This window comes from Aegilops tauschii, chromosome 1, assembly GCF_002575655.3.
Source record: "Aegilops tauschii subsp. strangulata cultivar AL8/78 chromosome 1, Aet v6.0, whole genome shotgun sequence".
Lineage (NCBI taxonomy): Eukaryota > Viridiplantae > Streptophyta > Magnoliopsida > Poales > Poaceae > Aegilops > Aegilops tauschii.
The window spans coordinates 116,095,984-116,106,438 of NC_053035.3; positions in this window are offsets into that span (position 1 = coordinate 116,095,984).

Consider the following 10,455-nt stretch of genomic DNA (forward strand, 5'->3'; position numbering starts at 1 on the left):
GAATTTGCTAAAAACTTCAAACAGGGACCACCTTCCTCTTCTCTTAATTTGCCAAATTTGCCTTTTTGTAGAGATGGTTGTTGCAAAGTTTTTTCTTCTTTTTTTTCCCCGAAGGCTGCCATGTGTACATTCAGTCGAGCGTCGAAGTACAACACGCGCCACGCGTGCCGTAGAACATACTTGAACCGACGAGAGGGGACACATGTCCTGGCACAGACAAGAAACACATCTCACATAATAGAAAATTACAACAAGGTCCCTGAGGGGGTGGGTGGGGCGGTTGTTGCCGTCCTTCATCACCGCTAAAGGAGGAAGAGACAAGTTCTTCCAACCAAAGAACTGTCGGTGCACCTCAAAGCTTTGAGAATCGATGAAGAAAACTGTCGTGAACGAGTAGCACATATCACTGTAACGTGTCGTCCTAGGACAACCCCACCCACCAGATCTGCCTTCTCCACACAATGTCGTCGAGGAAGATCACTGAATCCACCATCCTTCCACCTGCAAACCCTTCACGAGAGCAGGCAATGCCTCTTTGTAAGCCAACATTGCCGATGGAGGTGTCGAGCACCGGACTACTCCTATACATCTTCTTTGAAGCTCCAGGACGACACTTGAGTACACGTTACCTCGACAACCGAGCCGGAGAAAAAAGCTCCAGGTCATCACCGTCGCCACGTTGACCCCTCTCGGATCAACTGAATCATGGATCCGTCAACGATGGTGGAATCTGCCATGTTGGTGCAGGATTTGGAGACACCTTCGGCGGTGTCGTCATCACTACCGGAGTCAAAGATGAACGGATGAAAATATACCAACTAAGGTAACCTACACATCTAGAAGAACATAACCGGGTGAGGGATCCCAGCTCCACCCATGATTATGAGGTCATGAACAGAGGGGGTTCATCGAAGTCGGCACGTGAAGATCTGTTGTCGAACGCAAAACATGTGACTCCTCTCTCCTCGGAAAGGGAAAAGACGATCTTTTTCCTACATGAAGGTCTTCGAAAGAGGAAATAATTTTAGTTAGAACTTTTGGTTGTGGTCGAGGATTTATGGTCCCAATTTATTGATAATTTTCTAGGTCCACTTGGAACTGGAACGTAATAATACAATTAAAATGTCCTCATACATCTTAAACCTTCTACTGTGAGGCGTGCGTGTATTCCTGGATCATTATTCTGACTAGCTATTATATTGTACAAAAGTTTACCGTTGAATTCATATTCAAAAATTTTACTGATGTCTTAATTTTAGTAGACGATCTAGAAATATGTGTGTGCCTTATAAACGAGAAATGGAGTAATCTTTCTTTTCTAGTTTACTGGGCTCACCTTAAAATTTGGAATTTCAAGTTTGTAGGACCCCAAGAACTCACACCCATTGTTTACAGGCTTGCTCGCTTTAGGCCTTGAACATGCTTAGAGGAGGTGCGTAGAGAAATATACGAGCTTTCCTCTAAGCACCGGTGTTTATTTGTAAAAGATAGGCGCTTAATTAGGTAGCCCTCCTATAGAGGTAAGCATTGATGCTTAGAAAAACTCGTCTTATTTTTCTAAGCACCTTATGTTGTCCAAGGCCTTAGAAATAAGCATTAATTTCTATCTAATTTTGGATCAATTTGATTTTAATGAAAATCAACTGATGCATGAATGAGGGGATAATTAATACGTGACCCAACACTCAATTAGACTCTGCTAGACTGGAAAGAAGGGAGTACTAGGTTACACCGAATTAGTAATTACTCTTTATTTGAATGATTGTGGTGATTTTTGCTTCATACTCCAATTAAACTTGTGGGGTTTTGTCATACCAATAAAAATATTGTCGTGTCAACATTATCAAAAAAAATTGCTTTTGAGTTGCTATTTGATGGAACTACACTTCCTAACTTGAATTTGCTTTTGTAAACTACTTTAGTATGTACTCCCTCCGTTTGAAAAAGCTTGTCCCTCAAATATATGTATCTAGCATCAAATTAGTGCTAGATACATCCATTTGAGGGATAAGCTTGGACAAGCTTTTTCGGACGGAAGGAGTAATATATATCCAACACGGATAATTATAGGAGACCCAAAACTGGACCGACTATTCAGTGTAAATAGATGATACATTTTGCGTTGTTCCTGGGATATTTTGTAATATAACTCAATGATAGTTGATTGTTGAAATAATAATATGAGAAGTAAAACTAAGAATACATATAATTTGTTGTGTTTTATTATGCTATGGTTGTAAAATATTATTAGCATAACAGAATTAAAATTCCAATGCATGTTTACATGTTAAGGTTGACCCTTTTTCTAAGCATGTGTGCTTGTTGAGGACGACCTTTTTCCCTGCATGTTGCTTTCTGAGGTGGCCCCGTTGCATGTTTAAGTTAAATCCCTTAGTGAGACCTAGCGATTTAGTTATAAAAGATACAAACGTAGTTCCTTCCGTTAGATTGGGTAGCATAATTTCTGTCTAACAAAGACTTGGTCCCACGACACCAGATATTAGTCGAGTTATTTTTTCTGAAAATAATTAGTCGAGTTATTATGTGCCTTCTAGATATGCTTGTGTGTCTGATATGGTGACCAGGCAGGGCAGGGTAGGTTTTAGCACATTTTTGCGTAAATTGCATTCCGCAAACTGATATACATCAAAAGTAATTATGTGGTTTCAGAATAGTTTCGATAGACGAGATGTATTCTGTAGCGATATTTTCTCTTCTATAAAAACTACTCTGAAACCAGGCAGGGCAGGGTAGGTTTTAGCACATTTTTGCGTAAATTGCATACCGCAAACTGAGTATGTCTGTTTATCTTATACTATGACTTTGTTTTCCATATGTTTTAGCAGCAAATAGTCATATGTAAATTAACTAGAGATTAATGGTGGGAGTTTGACCATGCTTGAAAGTTGGGTCTAATTATGGTGGAACACAAGCCAACAAAAAGTTAGGCAGGTACCTCGGTTGGTTAGCTCACTTGGTTTTCCTCTTTCTCTTGTTCCCAACTCCTCAGCATATTTCACTCTCAAAAAATAAACTCCTCAGCATATTACTCTCTCTCAAAAAAAATCCTCAGCATATTCCTTCCCAAAAAAACTCATGCATATGCATGGGTATGAGTGGGAGGAAGGCAGGGAACAGCCAGCTAGAAGAAATCAAAAGATATGTGGGTTAGTTGACCCTGGCACTTTGCCCAACCGTGAGCAAACGACGGCAGTAAGAAAGAAAATTCACGCAGGGTGGCTGTCACTTTTGGAGCTAGGACGGATGAACTTCATTGACTACATACGGATGTATATGGAGATGCGGACTAAGCCCCTCCTCTCCTCCTAGCTAGGTAGCCCACCCGCCCCCACCAGCCGCCGGCCTCCGCCGCTGGTCACTCCGGCCGCGGCGGCCACCAACAATCTCCTCGTCGGCGTCCTCCCGTCGACGGTCACATCTTCCTTTGCTCCCGCTCCAAATCAGACCCTTTCCTCCAGTACCAGGTTCTATCCGATCATTGCTTCATCATGTCTTTGGCAGACCTAAACTTTGATAAAGGTCAAGATTTTGCTGCTGAGATCTGGCAGAAATGGGGTGTACCAATCAACTACGAGGAAGATAAAGATATGGAGGAATTTCTGTTGGTTGCTGAATTTACTAGATCCCAAATCCGGCTTTCTGCAGAATCAGTCAGTACCATCCTACTCTCATGTTTCGGTGGTCGTGCATCATTATTCAAAGTATCTCAGCTTCAGAATTGGTCATTCAAGTTCTCAGTCTCCTCAAAAGAAGTGGGTTTCTCTATCATCAAACAAGGTAACATTGCCTTACCACTGCTCAATGTTAATTTCTTACTTTGGGGTAATGGTGGCCCAAATTCTAGCTGGGAACTAGATTAATATCTCCAAGAGAAAGCAGACGAATGGACACATGTGTTCAGCAGGCATCCAAGGAAATCCTATATCGATGCTCTCATATCTCCAGGAATCTACATTGATCAAACGCCGAGGCAAACATCCAATGCGGTTGATCCGTGGAATTCAAATGTGACGGCATCCCCGGGCACTAATGACATTCATCGTCATTACACTAGCAATCAAGCGGCACCCATCAATACAGTGGGATCACCTCCATTTCAAACCAGGCCCAAAGGCCCATTCTGCGTCCGATGCCTTATGACCGGCCACGTCCGGCCCAACTGCACCAACAAAATAAAATGTAGAGCATGTAAGAGATGGGGCCATATTGCCCGTGACTGTTATTCTCAGGCCCAACAAGGATTCTCCTGCGAGCCCACTCCACCGCCCCTCTCGTTTGGTATTCCGAGGCACAATCCCACTGTTCTCGCGATGGCGACGACAAGTAATGTCAATCAGCCACCCAGTCAAAATGTGGCACCTGCTATCACGCCGTCCCTTACCAGAGTAGGTTCTCTCCATTACTCCGCCTCTCGGCCTTCCATTGCTCAACGTCTTCTCTCTGCTTCATTCGCATCACCGTCGCGGATTCCTCTCGCCACCTCATCCAACTCCACGGCAATGGCGACATTCCCTTTCGACCCCACCCCTTTCCTCCCACCAAATCATCACAGTATTGAGGTGGAAGGAAGGCCGGCTAGGGTTCGTGTTGTGACGGCTGCTCCTCCACCAACTCATGAGGATTGGGCGATTGTATCAATTGTCCCAATGCCTAATCTCCCGGTTCATTTCAACACCATCCGCGAGGTACTCACAGATTTTTTCACTGATATGCAACTGGGAATCTCTGAATTCGCCCCCTGTCCATTTGGTCAAGCTTATGTGAAGTTCAACAGTGTCTTTGACCGTGACCATTTGGTAAACACCAGTCCGCATCTCTACACTGATGTTCATATTGTTGTGCAAAAGCATGATAGAGGTCTGAACTGGAGAAGATTGGATCTGAACAGAGAAGCATGGATTCTGCTCTGTGGGTTCCCGTTTGATAGGAGGAATATCCAGGAGATTAATAATACTATTAGTAAGTTTGGAAAGTTTGTGATGTGGGATCGAGTGAGGAGTACTAGAGCCAACCAATTGATCAAGATCAAAGTGGAGGAATTAAGCGACATCCCAGCTAGTGTTGTATTTGGCAACGCTGATAGTACTGATTCTCTGACAGTGCCTGTGGTCATTCTTCAGCATCAGTTGCTGGGGATGGAAGCACCAGATGAAGATCCAATCCCACCACATGGAAATCCTCACCCACATCCACCACATGCAAATTTTCACCAAAACCAGCATAACCACTTCCTGGGACCACTACAGCATCATGAACAACCTATTGTTCAGGACCCTGCTATCATCCAACAGGTCAATCTGCAGCTTGCACTGAACAATGAACCCTTACAGCATGCTAACCAGCAAGAGGAGTTAGAAGATGAGGGAGATGATGAACTACCAGGATGGGGCCATTGGGCTCTACCTCAGGTGAATCAGGTTGTGCAACCAGAAGGTATTCTTGAACCAGTTATTCCCATGGATGATGCAGAGCTGCCTGCTGCTGAAGCAGAGGTCATAAGCAATGTCACTATTTCCCTTGGCCTAACAGACAGTGCACACTCTTTTTCATCTGCTAATGGCCCTTTGGAGCCACCAGTTCAACTTCTTGCAGATTTGAATGTGATGGTGGGCCACAATGATAATGACCCTATGGAGGCCCAGGAGGATATCTTGGCCCAGCAACAGCACATGCTCATGGGCCCAGTCATGGTGCCAATTCTTGAAGCCCAACCCATTATTGATCACAGTCTTCAAGCATTGCTTCTGCTACAAGTGTACACTGATGACCACAGAGAAGTTGATCCAATGCAGCTAGAGTTGCTGGCCAACTCTGCCTTCCTCAAGTCCAGCAGCAAGGTTTCTTCCCCTGTCAACAATCATCCACTACTTCAGGAGGTTCAGCATGTTAACACTGCAGAAATGAACACAGTACCTTGATTTCAGATGTGGATGGTAACTATAATCACCAGCAGGGCCCTCATGATGACACCATTGCTTTTATGCCTCCTGTTATTGCTCTTCAAGCATCTACACTACAACTCAAAGAGCCAACTACTGATACTGTGCACAATGAGCTTGCTCTGGTTGATACTCAACCACAGGTCAAGAATCTCGAAGCTCACAGCCGCACAGGTGACACCTCTTCTGATATGACTGCTCCACCAGGGTTCCCCTACCCTGATATCTCAATCAACCTGGCACACTTCCTGATATGGCAGATTTTGAGCATCATGCAGTTATTCAGAACACCTCACAGGGCAACAACACTGATGCATCCTCAACTCAAGCACAATTGGGCACAGAAGGAGATATCATTTGGCAAACTCATTTTGCACCCAAGGAGGATAGCCAAAGGATTATCCAGGTACCAGCTGACTGGATTAATTTCTTTTTAGTTAATTTTTTGTCTCCAGACAAATTTGAATGGGCCAAAAAATTTATCTCATCCCAAGTCTGGCATATCATTCAAGAAGGGAACACTTCTGTTAGACTACCATTTGTTATTCCTGACCAGTGCCCTCAATCATAATTATTTTCTTCCTTGCAATCTCAGACGCAAGGTGTGGATGGACATGAGAGCCCCACTGCTTTCCAGGAGAAGACTTCTGCCTCATCTACCTCAGAGGTTCACAGAGTCAGAAAGAGAAGAGGAAAGACTCCTCTAGTAGAAACTGAGGTAAGAAGAAGTTGTAGATTGCAGCAACTTAACAAAGGCTTTAAAAGACAAACTTGCAAAGACAGAAACTGCTTAGCATGCCACTCCTTGCCACCCAACATTCCAGCCAAGATTGTTAAAAGCCTGAACTATTCTTTTTGCAAGGTTAAAGCAAAAGGGGCAGAAGAGGAGGGGCTGAACCTGCACAAGAAGGTCAAGATACCCAAGCCTGCAAAGGGGGAAAACTGTGGCCTCAAAGCATAGGTCATTTGAGTTACTGCCACTAGATTTGTCAGCTTTTGTGGAACTGAGCTATCTTATTGTAATGACTATTATGCTTAAGGGGTCCTATCCTTCTCTTGATGTTAATTGCTGGTACTTAAGGCAGACTATCACCTATAGACATGTTGAACATTATCTATCTTCTGAGATGTTCTGTGCTAAGATGTTCCTAGTTTCTGTCATGTTTGAGTCGAGATGTGCCAGGAGATGCTACCCTTATGTCTTTGCATATGACTAGGGAATGGAACATCCTGAATTGGAATATCAGGGGTATCAATGATCCAAAGAAGTGGCAAGCTATCACTAATAAGATTGACGAGTCTCAATGCTCAATTCTCTGCTTACAGGAAACCAAAAGAGAACACTTTGACAGTGCTTACATTAAAAATTTCTGTCCAAGGAGGCTATCTAAATTTCAATTCCTCCCCTCCATAGGGGCTTCAGGTGGCTTGCTAGTTGCATGGAATGAACATTCTTTTCATGGTCAACTTATTGATAGCAATGATTACTCTATTTCTATTCAATTCACCTCCACTCATAATGGAGAGCAATAGATTCTCACTAATTTATATGGGCCGTGCCCCCAGGCTGAAAAAGTACAGTTTCTCAACTGGTTCCAGAATATCCAAATGCCTGACGACACTAATTGATTGATTTTGGGGGATTTTAATTTCATTAGAAACCCATAGAACAGGAACAGAGAAGGGGGTAACATGCAGGATATGTTGGCTTTCAATGAGGCTATCAGCAAACTGGCTTTGATTGAGATTCTTTAAAAGGCAGAAAATTTACATGGAGTAATATGCAACAAGCACCTCTTCTAGAGAAGTTGGATTGGTGTTTTACCTCTGAAGCTTGGACTTTATCCCACCCATCTACCCTAGTATTTCCTCTTGCAAAAACAGCTTCAGATCATGTCCCCATCCAGATTAAGATTGGAACTGCTATCCCAAAGACTAACATCTTCAGATTTAAAAATTTCTGGATGGAACATCCGCAGTTCAAGCAAGTGGCCAAAGATATTTGGGAACAGGATGTGCATGAAACAGATAGTGCTAAAACCATTGCCAAAAAATTCAAGAGGCTAAGGAAAGGGCTCAAGATATGGTCCAAAGGACTATCAGACCTTAAAAGAGTCATTGATAACACAAACTTCATGATTCTATGCTATGATATTTTTGAGGAATACAGATCTTTGAGCACTGCAGAGCATGATGGTAGATCTGAACTTAAGGTACATCTTGATCATCTTTTGAAATATCAGAGGATTTATTGGAAGCAGAGAGCCACTGTCAGAAAGATTAAGTTAGGGGAGGCCAACACTAAATATTTCCAAGCCAGAGCCACTATCAAATTCAGAAATAATTGCATTGCTATGCTTCAAGATGAACAAGGACATGAGCACTATGATCACTCTGCCAAAGCTGCCATTCTTTACAGAGCTTTCAAAAACAGGATGGGTACCTCTTCATCATCTCTAAATCATCTTCAGCTTCAACATTTGCTCAATCCAGTGGACTTGTCAGAGTTGGAAATACCTTTCTCCAAAGAAGAAATTGACCATGTTATTAATCATATGCCTGCTGATAAGTCACCTGCTCCAGATGGATTCAATGTTGCTTTCTTAAAAAAATGTTGGGACATCATTGCAACAGATTTCTATAAGCTTATTGAGGATTTCTATCATGGGGTAGTCAACATCCAGAGTATAAACTACTCTTTCATTACACTAATTCCCAAAGTTGATGGTGCTTCCACACCCAATGAGTTTAGACCTATATCACTACTCAATTGTACTCTAAAAATCATCACTAAACTCCTTGCAAACAGATTGCAGAAACTGATCCTCAACCTTGTTCATAAGAATCAATATGGATTTCTTAACAACAAATGCATCCAGGATTGCCTAGCCTGGACTTATGAATACTTGCACCAATGCCAGCAATCAAAGAAAGAAATTGTTTTGCTCAAACTGGATTTTGAAAAAGCTTTTGACACAATCAGCCATCAAGCTTTGTTTGATATTTTAAAAGCTAAAGGTTTTGGAGACAGATGGCTGAAATGGATTGAGATGATCTATGGGACTGGTTTCTCTTCTGTGTTACTAAATGGGGTACCTGGCAAGCAATTTTTTTGTAAAAAAGGTGTTAGGCAGGGTGATCCTCTTTCACCATTGATATTTGTTATTGCTGCAGACCTTCTGCAATCTATGATGAATGAATCGATGCAACAATCCCTGGTGGACTCCCCTCTTATACACACTTCATGCCCTGATTATCCTATTATCCAATATGCAGATGACACTATCTTGGTTGCCAATGCTCATGCTGGCCAATTATACCATATCAAAAATCTCCTCCTACATTATGCTGATTACACTCGGCTAAAAGTCAACTACGCAAAATCTATCCTCATCCCAATTAACACTGCTACAAGCAAAGTTAATCAGCTTGCCACTCTTCTTGGCTGTCAGATTGGAACTCTACCACAGAAATACCTTGGCCTCCCTTTGAGCCTGAGCAAACCAAGAATTGAAGATTACTTTCCCCTCCTGAAGAGGATTGAAAACAGACTACTTTGTTGCTCCACTCTACTATTCACAGGAGATAAGTTAACCTTGGTCAAATCTGTACTCTATGGAATGCCAATCTTCTTCATGTGTACTTTGAGGATACCAATTACTGTGGTCAATCAGATTAATTCATACCTCAAGAATTGTATGTGGAGGAAATTTGGTTCAATGGAACGAGGCATGGCTATGATAGCTTGGGATAAGATTTCTCTACCAAAGACACATGGAGGTATGGGTGTATTGAACATTCAGATTCACAACCAAACGCTACTTATGAAGTTTCTGCACAAATTCCTAAACAGAGAAGATATACCATGGGTGCAGATGGTTTGGGAAACCTATTACTCCAATACCCTGCCAGGTGATAGATCAGTGGGTTCTTTCTAGTGGAAAGCATTGCTCAAATTATTTCCCAAATATAAAGAAGTGGCTTTATGTAACATTGGACAAGGGGACACTGCCTTTTTTGGGTCAGATAGATGGCATGGCCAACCACTCTGTAACCAATTCCCGGAGCTGCATTCATTCTCCATCAATCCAGCTATTTCAGTGAGGCGTGCCCTAGAGCATCAGGATATGAGCAGGCTGTTCCATAGACCCTTCTCTCAGATTGCATATCAGCAATTCCTATCACTTCAGGAGATTATTCTCAACAGATCAATCAACCAATCATCTGATCAATGGTTCTATCCATGGACATCACATAAATACTCATCCATGAAGATGTACAAGCAGCTGATTCATAAGACCCAAGTCCACCATATCTTCAAAGATATTTGGTCCACCTCATGCAGGCTCAGACACATCATTTTTTTCTGGCTCCTTCTACAGGACAGAATCAACACCAGAAATATGCTTCAGAGGAGGAGTATGCATCTTCAGACATATATATGTGCTCTTTGTAGTGATAACTCGGAGGAAACATGCATCCATCTCTTTTGGAA